The following is a 12678-nucleotide window of genomic DNA, read 5'->3' as shown; positions in this document are numbered from 1 at the left end:
AAGACAACATGAGCATAGGGACACCCACTGCTGCCTCCTCATATTTGCCCAACAGCATACAACTGCAGAAACATCGGTACCACCGTAGCAGATCGCGTGCAGATTGACTGCCTCCAAAGATACGCAGTCTGAACAGCTCTACTAGGATACAGAGGTCTCTCTAGTAGCAAGTGAGATCACAACTTCTAATTTATGAATGCCCAGGAAACACAGTTGAAATTACCATGACATGCCCTTGTTTGCCTGACCACTTCACCGCTACTACCCCCCCCCAAATACTGTTGCCTCTTTGCAAGTGACATTGCATTTCAATTGCTACATGTGCACACTGCAGCTCAGATGCATGTACAGTAAAAAAACATCGACCAACTTCCATACTTCAGCCACTTTGCAACCACTTCTGAATGAGGCTGTGTACAGTATGTCTATTATCCACCTTTGGCATTTTAGGTGTTTGAGTTGTTTAAATGACTTCATATCTGTCACTGCACTGTGACGAATCAGACATGACAGTTGTTAATTAAATCCCTGCTTACCTGCTACAAGGTCTTGTTAGGGGAGGGGGCTTGGGTCAGCCCATACTTACTAATTCTACCAGTATGTCAAGAAGACTCCCAAATAATAGTCCCCACAGATATTAGCCCCCATCCCCATTCTGGCAAAATGCTGCACATACCAGGTCCACTGGGAGAAGATGGTGCTAAAATGTTGCAAATCGCATAGAAAGTGGGCAAGATGTTGGATATTCACCAACTCTTCCAAGGGTCTGCGGGACTAACCCCCAAAAACATGAGTCTCCCATACCTTCTGGGAGAGTAGCTAAGAAGTATGCTAGGAATACGCCCCCAATGCTCCCTTTTGTGTGTGTGCTTTGCTCACAGGTGGTGCTTTTATGGACCATACAGTAACTTATCTAGGGAGGTATGTGCACAGAGTTAACACATGTACAAGGTCACATTTTAATAACTCAAAATCATTTGCAACCAAATGCAGAAAGAGAGGACTATATCATGGGACAATTTAACATTTCTAAAGAGGTTTTATCCTGTTCTAGAGGAAAAATCTGTTTGCTATATCACACATGTAAAGTCTTATAGTACCCTCTAGTGGTCAGATGAAAATACGCATGTGTTCTAAGCTCTCAGTATTAAAGTTCACACACAATTTAAAGAACAGATTATAAAAGAATTTACAGCTACCCTAAACAATGTGTTAGTCTCGATAAAGATAAACATGGCAGTCACAAAAAGAGCAAATGAATGAATCAAAAGGTAATGAGAGATCATTTAATTATCAGTATTCATTATGTATAACTATCTCTACATTTTAACACTACACAATTATGTTGAAGAGGCATTTTAATAGTATTTATATGAGAATTTGAGTTTTCATTAAATTTAACAAATGCTAAGACATTGGTGGTCATTCCGAGTTGTTCGCTCGTTGCTGATTTTCGCTAAGCTGCGATTTGTTGCTAAATGCGCATGGTACGCAGAGCGCATGCGCTAAATTATTTTACACAAAACTTAGTAGATTTGCTGGTGTTCGTGCGGCGCTTTTCAGTCGCACTGCTGATCGGTGAATGATTAACAGGAAAGGGGCGTTTCTGGTTGGTAACTGAGCGTTTTCCGGGAGTGTGCTAAAAAACGCAGGCGTGTCAGGGAAAAATGCGAGAGTGGAAAAAAGGGGGGAACCTGGATTGCACATCCTAATACTAAAGATATCAAGAGGTGCTATCATGCTGAGGCTTCTAATACTATGCTAGGGGAAGAGAGATGCAGATGCACACTCTTAGCACTAAGAACACTGATAATAAAAATAATTTAAATAAACTCTCACAATTAACATGGAGTATAATTGAAGTTCTTAGCACACATTTGCTCAAATATGCGGGCCCATGTACCGCGGCCAGGTGACTTCATCACATGGGTCCCTAACATCCCTAATACTATCACATTATATAAATGCAAGAGTGTCTGGAAAAACGGGGGAGTGGCTGGCCGAATGCAGGGCGTGTTTGTGACATCAAACCAGGAACTAAATGGACCGAGCTGATCGCAATCTAGGAGTAGGTCTGGAGCTACTCAGAAACTGCAAGAAAATATTTAGTAGCAGTTCTGCTAATCTTTCGTTCGCTATTCTGCTAAGCTAAGATACACTCCCAGAGGGCGGCGGCCTAGCGTTTGCAATGCTGCTAAAAGCAGCTAGCGAGCGAACAACTCGGAATGAGGGCCATTGTCTCACTAGTGTGCCTAGGCTATTTTATGTACTGTTTTGGATCCTAACATTACGACTTTCATACCACCACTTATTTTCTCTGTGCATTACCCACACAAAGCATACCTAGTATTTTCAGAAAACTTTGCATAATGTAGTATTGGTATCTTTTTGGCTCAAGACTCGAATGTACAGTAGTTTATGGAAAGTGGTACAATAGCAGAAAACAATGCAATACAGTTTTACATTATATGATTGAAAAAAATGATCAAACCTTTCTGGTATTATGCTAACAATAATGGTACCCCAACTGTAATGTGTTTCTATGGCTACTGGCAAGGCCGATGCTAGGGTGTTTGGTGTCTTTACTATAAATTTGCACCATCTCTAACAAACTTAATAGTGCAGCAAAAGGGATGTGGTCTCACAAGGAAGGGATGTGCCCACACAATAGTACCTCCAATTCAATTTACACCACACAGTAGCACAATCTTATTCACATTACACCACATGTAATGTCCCTGAATCATATTACACCACACAGTAGTGTCCCTTATTCACATCACGTCACACAGTAGTGCCTCTTATTCACATTACGCTATACAATAGTGCACTTTATACACAATGCCCACAGTAGTGCCCCTTATACAAATAATGTCTACAGTAGTAGTGTCAATTAAACACATAATGTGCACAGTAGTGATGCTGCTCATACATATAATGACCACAGTGGTAGTGCCACTTATGCACATAATGCCCACATTAGTATTCCCTCTTATACACATAATGCCCCACACAGTAGTAGTGCCCCTTAAACACATAATGCCCACAGTATAGTGCCGCTTATACACATAATGCCCACAGTAGCAGTGTCGTTTATGCACATAATTCTCACAGTAGCAGAGCCGCTTATACACAATGCCCACAGAAGTAGTGCCACTTATACACAAAGGGGCCACAGCAGTAGTGCCACTTATAAACATAGTGCCCACATCAGTAGTGTCCTTTACACATAGTGCCCACTCAGGGCCGGTTCTTGGGCGCTGTGCGCCCCGGGGCGACAATAGGGTGTGTGGCTTTGTACAGGGAGCGTGGTCATTTACGCCCCCTGTACAGACTGAAATGATGTGCGGTGCGCGATGACGTCATCGCGCACCGCACAGTAAAGGACCTCTCCACAAAGGGAAACTAGACGCGTACGCGTCTAGTTTCCCAATCCCTTCACAGCGGCAGCGGGGGGCAACGGGCAGCGAGGGGCACAGCAGCAGCAGTGGATCTTGCCCTGGTGCGGCGCCCTCCGGATGGCGCCCTGCGCCCTCCGGAAGGCGGCGCCCCGGGCAAAAGTCCTGCTTGCCCGTGGCAAGATCCGCTACTGTGCCCACTGTAGTAGTGCCTCTTACACATAATGTCCACAGGAGGTGAGAGGAGAAGGGGGTTTGGTGCTGAAACTGAAGTGCCTGTTGCTGCTTCCTGTCTGTCATACAGGTACAGCCAGCAGGAGAGAGGACAGGGCAAATGCAAGAAAACTAAGGGGGGGTTTAAAACCTCAAAAACTAGGGGGTGCATAGGACAGGTGTCAGCGCTGTCTACGTTGCTAATAAACATTTAATTTTAAAATCTAGCATGAGCAGAGAGATGCAATCAGGCAGATTCAAGGTCAGAGCTACGCTGTAAAGAATATTATATTTTCCATATTTTTTTTCTTGTTAGTTACTGCCTGTCGCAGTCGCCATGAGATATCGCGATTGCTCAAAGTCATGTGTCATGACTATGCATTCTGTGCGCCCTAGGTAAACTGTGCTCACGTTCCCATGAGTGAAAACCCGGCTGTGACCATGATGTGAATTATTATAGTGCTCCCAAAATATACATTTTATAAATGTCTGTGGTATGAAGTGCTAGTTTCAAAACTGTGTCTACATTGTGTAAGCTACTTGTTGAACCAAGTGGTAAGGTATAACTACGAATCTTTTGAAGATTAGAGCTTCCTTGGAAATAGTGTGTGCTTTTCACAGTAGGGAGTCCCTTGCTCAAGCTTTGCGCACAGACAGGCATGCTTATCAGTCCCCTTCATTCATGCTTTTCTTCAGTAGCGGATCTTGCCACGGGCAAGCAGGACTTTTGCCCGGGGTGCCGCCTTCCGGAGGGCGCCGGCGCCATCAGGAGGGCGCAGCACCATGGCAAGATCCGCTGCTGCTGTGGTGCCCCCCGCTGCCGCGGCCCGCTGTCCGCTGTGAAAGGAAACTAGACGCTACGCGTCTAGTTTCCCTTCCTGGAGAGGACCTTCACTGTAATGATGTGCGGTGCGCGTTGACGTCATCGCGCACCGCACAGCAAAGGTCCTCTCCACGAAGGGAACTAGACGCTTAGCGTCTAGTTTACCTTCGTGGAGAGAACCTTTGCTGTGCGGTGCGCGATGACGTCATCGCGCACCGCACATCCTACAACAGTACAGGGGGCGTAACTGACCATGCCCCCTGTATGAAGCCACGCCCCCTAATGCCGCCCGGGGCGCCAGAAGCCCTGGAACCGGCCCTGCTTTTCTTACATAAAAATAAGTTTCTTAAGTAAGAGAAATATACTGTAAGAAATTTAGTGTCCCTGGAGACCACTTAATTTACATCTACACTGGTATTCTTAGAACAAAGAAAGCAGTCCTTTTCAGCCTGGAAAGGGTGGTGGGCTGCTAGAAGGAGGGTGGTTGTGAGACTATAGGTATCAGAAGTAGACACTACTAATGGGTTCAAGGGGGCTCTACCTGCCGTAATGTGTAAAAGGGTACGCTACCTGGAGTAATGTGCAAAAGGGGACAATACCTGCCATAATGTTTAAAAGAGAACTCTACCTGCCGTAATGTGTAAAAGGAAACTCTATCTGCCGTGCTGTGTAAAAGGGAACTCTACCTGCTGTAATGTGTAAAAGGGAACTCTACATGCTGTACTGTGTAAAAGGGAACTCTACCTGCTGTAATGTGGAAAAGGGGAGTCTACCTGCTGTAATGTGGAAAAGGGGGAATCTACATGCCGTAATGTGTAAAAGGGAACTCTACCTGCTGTACTGTGTAAAATGTAGAGCTGTGCACCGGACATTTTTCGGGTTTTGTGTTTTGGATTCAGTTCTGCGGTCGTGTTTTGGATTCGGACGTGTTTTGGCTAAACCTCCCTTAAGAATTTTTGTCGGATTCGGGTGTTTTTTTTTCTCCAAAACCCCTCAAAAACAGCTTAAATCATAGAATTTGGGGGTAATTTTGATCCTATAGTATTATTAACCTCAATAACCATAATTTCCACTCATTTCCAGTCTATTTTCAACTCCTCACACCTCACAATATTAGCACAGAGGTCGCTGGATAACTAAGCTAAGCGACCCAAGTGGGCGACACAAACACCTGGCCCATCTAGGAGTGGCACTGCAGTGTCAGACAGGATGGCACTTAAAACAATTGTCCCCAAACAGCACATAATGCAAAGAAAAAAAGAGGTGCACCAAGGTCGCTGGATGGCGGTCGCTAGATGGCTAAGCTAAGCGACACAAACACCTCAATATTACAGGAATTATTCGTTCTAATCAATGGTATTATTGGTCCAAATCACTGGAAGAAAATGACAAAATCACTGGAATTAAATGGCAGTAATATCGGGAATTATATCAAATGGCAGTACCACTGGACATATACGGAAGTGTCATACATGATGGCACTTTAAAAAAAAAACTTTATATGACAGGGACAAACTCACTGTCCTAACAATTGGCAGGGCTGATTAAACAAACAGCCAGGGGGAAACTCCTGAATCGAGTTTCTAACCCTGGGTAATCATTTTTATTACCGGGATATAATAATAATCACTAAGGCTCCCCTTTAGTGATATAGATGAGACCCCCCACCCCCCAGTGGACCCCCACATGGGAGTCCTTCCACTTCACGCTGAGGATGCTAGGGGAGTAGAATCCAACCTCTGAACCCGTGCACCTGTAGAGGGTGCAGACTTTCTGCTCTTTCTATGGCCTAGCCTCGTGCAAAAGTAGGCTCTCCCGAATTTTCTCGATCTGGCAGCCCAAGGGGACTGCATCAGAGAAGCAGAGTTCCGTCTTCTCACAGGTGGTGCTGCGGAAGGATTTGTATTCAGAGTGTCCCCAAGCGGTGTCTCACCTGCGAAGGGGAGGTACCTCTTAGATTCGGCGTCTGCGTTCCATTGGCGGATCCAGAGACCTCTGCGAGTCGCTACTGCCATGGAGGATGCCCTAGAATTCATCAGCCCAATGTCCCTCATGGCTTTCACCATGAATTTAGCCGAATTCTTTATGTGACCTAGAATCAAGACAACATTACCCCTATGAATTGTATCAAGGTCTTCTATTAAATTGTCTGACCATTTTAACATAGCCCTAGCTACCCAAGTGCATGCAATAGTGGGCCTAAGGGCGGCTCTAGTAGCCGTGTAAATGGATTTTAGAGTTGTCTCTATCTTGCGGTCAGTCGGCTCCGTTAACGAGGCCGAGCCTGGTACAGGTAATGTAATTACCCCTGATTACCACCGAAATGTCCATTATGGGAGGAATCCCCCATCTCCTTCTATCATCCTCAGGAAAGGGATATGTCTTAAGTACTTTATTGGAGATGTGAAAAACCTCTTCTGGGTTTAACCAGGATCTTTCAAATAGGGTATTCAACTCTTCCGAAATCGGGAATGTCACTAATGATTTTGCCGTTAGCATACAAGAATTTTCCTCTATTTGTATAGGTATTTCTAACACATCCCTAATGGCATTGATAAATTGCTGCATTTTATATTCCAATCTATCATAGTGCCCCCCTCTAACTTCTGTGTCGATACCTGTGTCGGCATCGATGTCCGCGTTGGCCTGCAAGACCTGTGTATCAGGAGCTGAGGGGGTCCTAGATGAAATGGACTGATCCATATCTAGAGCATTCTTCGTAGCTTTTTTCCAGCAACTTAATAGAGTATGCCCTAATGAACTCTGAGGAATCTTATTTCCTAGGCTATCCAGCCATTCTGTCTCCATCCTTATGGGTAGAAACCACTCAAGGCAATCCTGAGTACCTGGTACAGACTCCCCTGAGGAAGACACCTCCACAACCTCCAAAACATTTTGTTCTGACATGACACTGACCAGTGACACTGAGCACTGTTCAGGATGCTAGAAGTGACACGGAGCAGCAAGATACAGCAATGGGCTACCGTACTGTACTACCATAAACTGGTCACCCCAATGCAGCAATGATAATAATGAGCACATATACTGAGCACTGTTCAGGATAAAAGAACTGACACTGGGCAGCGAGAACAGCATTGGACTACTGTACTGTACTACTATATACTGGTCAGTGGTCACCACAATGCAGCAATGATAATAATGAGCACAGATACTGAGCACTGTTCAGGATAATAGAACTGACACTGGGCAGCGAGAACAGCACTGGACTACTGTACTGTACTACTATATATTGGTCGGTGGTCATCACAATGCAGCAATGATAATAATGAGCACAGATATTGAGCACTGTTCAGGATAATAGAACTGACACTGGGCAGCGAGAACAGCACTGGACTACTGTACTACTATATACTGGTCAGTGGTCACCACAATGCAGGAATGATAATAATGAGCACAGATATTGAGCGCTGTTCAGGATAATAGAACTGACACTGGGCAGCGCAAACAGCACTGGACTACTATATACTGGTCAGTGGTCACCACAATGCAGCAATGATAATAATGAGCACATATACTGAGCACTGTTCAGGATAATAGAACTGACACTGGGCAGCGAGAACAGCACTGGAATACTGTACTGTACTACTATATACTGGTCAGTGGTCACCACAATGCAGCAATGATAATAATGAGCACAGATATTGAGCACTGTTCAGGATAATAGAACTGACACTGGGCAGCGAGAACAGCACTGGACTACTGTACTGTACTACTAAATACTGGTCATTGGTCACCACAATGCAGCAATGATAATAATGAGCACAGACACTGAGCACTGTTCAGGATAATAGAACTGACACGGAGCAGCAAAATACAGCAATGGTACTACTAAATACTGGTCACCACAATGCAGCACTGATTCTGAGCACAGATATTGAGCTGATATTTAGCTGATATTGGGCTATTCAGGCAGAGAACGTAGTCACGTCCTCTCGCTATCTCGACAATGCACGAGTGAAAATGGCAGTGACGCGCGGCTCTTTATATGGAATCCGAATCTCGCGAGAATCCGACAGCAGGATGATGACAGTTTCCCCCGTTCAGGTTTTGCGTGTAAGGCGGGAAGAGCCGAGGCTGCCTCAGACCCGTGTAAACCACGTGAAGTTCAGGGGGGGGGTTCGGATCTCGACGAACCGAACCCGCTCATCTGTAGGAAAAGGGGACTCTACCTGGCGTAATGTGTCAAAGGGGACTCTACCTGGCGTAAAGTGTAAAAGGGAGCTCTACCTGGTGTAATGTGTATAAGTGGTGCTACTGTGCCCCGTACTCTGAATAATAGAGACTACTGTAATATGAATTGGTATTATTTTGTGACCACGCCCTTCCCCATGAAGCCACACTTCTATAATTTGCTGTGCACATTTGGCATGCACTAGTCCAATTGTGAATATATGGTGGTTGAAGACACCAATTCTCTTTTTGACACAGGTCACCAAAATGTCTAGTTACAGCTTTGCAACATGTTGTTTGTCAACAGTTTGATCCATGTCAACATTCTAATGCCTACATTGTGGTGTCTACAGTGTGAACATTGGGATGGTTACTGTTGACCTACTGACCGGATATTAAAATATATTTATGGCTAACAATGGCTCTGATTCAGATGTGGTTGGAGTAGCTATTATTGCTGCTTGCATGGAAGCAGCAGTGAGAGCACAAATATGGAGGTGTCACACCTCCTGCATGCATTACTAATCCAAGCTGTATCCTAGGATGCAATATTGGATCATCTATGACACCATTGGCTGGCTGCATGAACTCACTCCCCTATAAGCCCCTTCCCCCGCCTTGCCCCCCTAGAGTTGTTCAAGTGGTATGCCCAGTTCGGTGTCAGTGCTGTCAGTGCAATGCCAGTGATGAGCCAGAGCCATGCTAAGTTCTGTGCCAGCAATCTGCCCAGTGCTGTACCATGCATGCAAAGTGCTATGCCCAGTATTTAAAAAGATGTGAATTATTAACCCTGTCAGGTCAGAAGACAGTAGGGATAGCTCAGAGGAGGAAGGAGACAGTCAGGTTGTGGGGTCTTCTTCTCCTCTTGACGTCTCACACAGAGTGGTGAAGAAGTGCACTTCCTAAAGGAAACATATAGGGAGTGTTTCTTCAAAGATGTCTGTCCAGGGCAAAACATCTTTTTTCCAGATATTGTCTGTAGCTGGAATACCTCCATGGTCTGCAGCAAACCACCCTCTCCTGCCCATGGCAGGAACGCCTTTCCTGCCTCTGATCGGCATTATGTGCAACTGTGCTCCTATTAGGAGTCAAGCTGACAGCACTCACTACCCACACCCCATTTTACAAAAATTTCCCCTCTGTGGACTTGGAAGCAGAAGCGGTTACTAAAACCAGTACGTCCTCTCACATAATCTCTCTTCTAACAGGGTTTCAATAGACCAGATAAGGCCTGCAAATGGCCTGAGTTACTTTGGCGGGTAGACTACCCCCTAATAAAATATATACATTTCACTGAGCACAGAGTGAGTGCTCTCAGGTTTATCAATGTACCCAGTTGGCATTCAGAATAGACCTCATTAAGGAGGATGAGATGGTTCTCTGTAACCATATCTGGACATTCCTGTCCTTTTTGTCCCAGAGATTGATCCAGCTCTCTCTTTACTCCTTGGGGATATGGCCTAGAGTGATATTATTGATAAATTGCTGAGAAAAAAAAATTCAGTCTCAGATACTGCTGGACCAATATTATTTGTCTTATACAAGGCAGAAACAGAAGGAATATTTAGAGGCTCCCTACACTCCCTAGTAGCTTCTAAGATTACTCTTTTAAAGACTATTAGCAGAGCTACAGTACATTGATGATTGCTGGCTAGCTAGAACTAGTTTGACTAACCTAGCCCCAGGCTAGTGGATGCCCCAAATCTGACTGACCCTGACCTTTTTGGCTCTGATTTTATAGCTGAGATGAAAGTTTGATAGAAGGACCACAAAATCCTCTGCAGGCCTGAGGGGTCACCAGGCTTTAAGGCAACACTTTCATGAGGAGGGTCGTTATGTCGGAACCAGCAGCTTGAACTGAGACCAGTGAAGGTGCCCCCAGAGCACTAAGAGAAAGTTTGCTTAGGAAACAAGTCGCAAGAGTGTCCACTGGTGCAGATCACTCCAGGAAAAACACAGAGTATGGTAGGTTACTTTCAGTCACTCCCTTCCCCATTTCTTTCTCAAGCAATTACATCCTGGAGGCAGAGTTCCACAGACAGATGGCTATTAAAAGTTTTAGAATGAGGACTGTCCCTCACATACCTCTGCTTTTCATTACTCTGCTTGAAGAACTCCAGTTCTCTGCAGTGTTTAGTCTCTAGCTATGCTGCAATGCAAAATAGAGTTTTTGTATCAAAATAGACCTCAAAGAGGTCTTTCATGCAATTCGAGTCCACCCAAATGGCTGGAGGCTACTAAGATTCTTCTTGAAGGATGTCCTTTACCAATGAACCATCATGGCCTGTTCAATCCTCCTTACACATTCACTCAACTCATAAAGTCTGTAGTGACACATCTCCACTAAAAAGGAGTCCACTGGGTCATATACTTAGACATTTTCCTTGTAGTCCACCCAGACCAGAAGAAGCTACTTTTTCAACAAGAGCTTATTATGAGCTTCCTTTGGAATCTTGGTTTCTCCATAAACCTCTACAAATTAATATTGACGCCTTGACATTTAATGGTTTTGTGAGATTTCTAATATATTCCCATTCTTGCAGATGTTCAAAACTTCATCTCTTACATTCTTTGACACCAGTTTATTATGAGAGATTATGGAGTCAAAGGCAAAATGAGAGCTTTGGATCCAGGGTTCCTCCATTCTCCCCTCATATGCAGGCAGTTCCAAATCTTCTGAATCTCTCTTCCAACAGGATTTCAGTCGGCCAGATAAGATCCTGCTAACTCCTACAGGTTACAGGGAGATAGAGAGTTGGACTGTCCATCCTTCGTCTCCTCCCAGTGTCCTCATAGCCCATCCACCAGACATTAACAACACCTCCAATGCTGTTCTAAGGGTGGGTGGTGTCTTCAAAGGAAAAGGCAGTAAGAGAACAGTAGTTTGCCCAAGAGGCGGCAGCCCACATCAAACTCCTGGAGCTAAAAGCAGCCAATTTAGCCCTTCTTTCCTAAGTTTCCCCACATACTACATTCAAGAGGTCTCTATTCAACTCTGCCTAGAAAACAAAACTGTGATTTCCTACTGTCCATCAACAGAATGGGAGGCAATCAACCTCTACCTCTCTGTTGAGAGGTGATAGACATTGGAAACTGGATGATAGAAAGATCCATACTGCTATCTGCCACATACATTCCAGGAGAGCTGAATGAGCTTGCACATTCCCTTGTTCTAGAAGAGACTCACATTAGACCCAGCGAGTGTGAAACCAGGGATCTTCCTCAGTGTTGCAGCCACAGTTGGATCTGTTTGCAAAAGGTCCCAACCTTTGTTTCCAGAATTGGAATCCAGAGGTCCTGACACATGGATGCAATGCCATTCCCATGGATGATCTTCTTCATATGCCTTTTCCCAGACTGCCATGATATGGAGAGTCCTTCACAAAATCAAAGTGGACCGTGCAGCTCATTCTAGTATAACCTGTCCTTGCCTCCCTGACTTTGGGTCCCCTTGATCACCCAGCTCCACAAGGAATCCAAACTTTCCCTAGGATTGTCCAAGAACAACATCCAGGGGACTTTTCCTGGAGCTTCTACAATGCATATGGATAGAAACATTTTAATTGGCTGCTGACTGGCTCTAATGTATCTACATCTTACATGGCCTTGATAAATGCTTCCCTAAGACCCAGAACAAGATCTAGATCTCAATCCATCATCAATGAATTGAATTCCTGGTGAATTACACAAATTCAATTTGCCTGTTCCATTTCCAAACTCAGCTTAGTGATATACAATCTTATGATTCTACCCTAGCTCTCCTGAATCCTAGCCTTACAAATAACAAACTTTACCTTAGACCGCTTAATGGTATTTCCTGTCCAGGCCATCATGCCCATACTACTTAACCATATGGGATGTTGTGGTAGCTTTCTCGCTACCATACCTTTTATTATAGACATTTTCTCTCAAGGAATCTATGCTTCATTGCTGACTTTGGCTTTTTTGGCCTGGGGTGTCGAACTCTCATGAATAGACACCTCTGATCCCTGGATGTCCTGCACTCCAGTGGGTTTCCATATTGTCACACACAAAGACCAGATGTATCAGATC

The sequence above is a fragment of the Pseudophryne corroboree genome, chromosome 5, assembly GCF_028390025.1.
Source record: "Pseudophryne corroboree isolate aPseCor3 chromosome 5, aPseCor3.hap2, whole genome shotgun sequence".
Taxonomy (NCBI): domain Eukaryota; kingdom Metazoa; phylum Chordata; class Amphibia; order Anura; family Myobatrachidae; genus Pseudophryne; species Pseudophryne corroboree.
The sequence above is the reverse complement of the archived record's forward strand: the minus strand, read 5'-3'. Positions refer to the sequence as shown.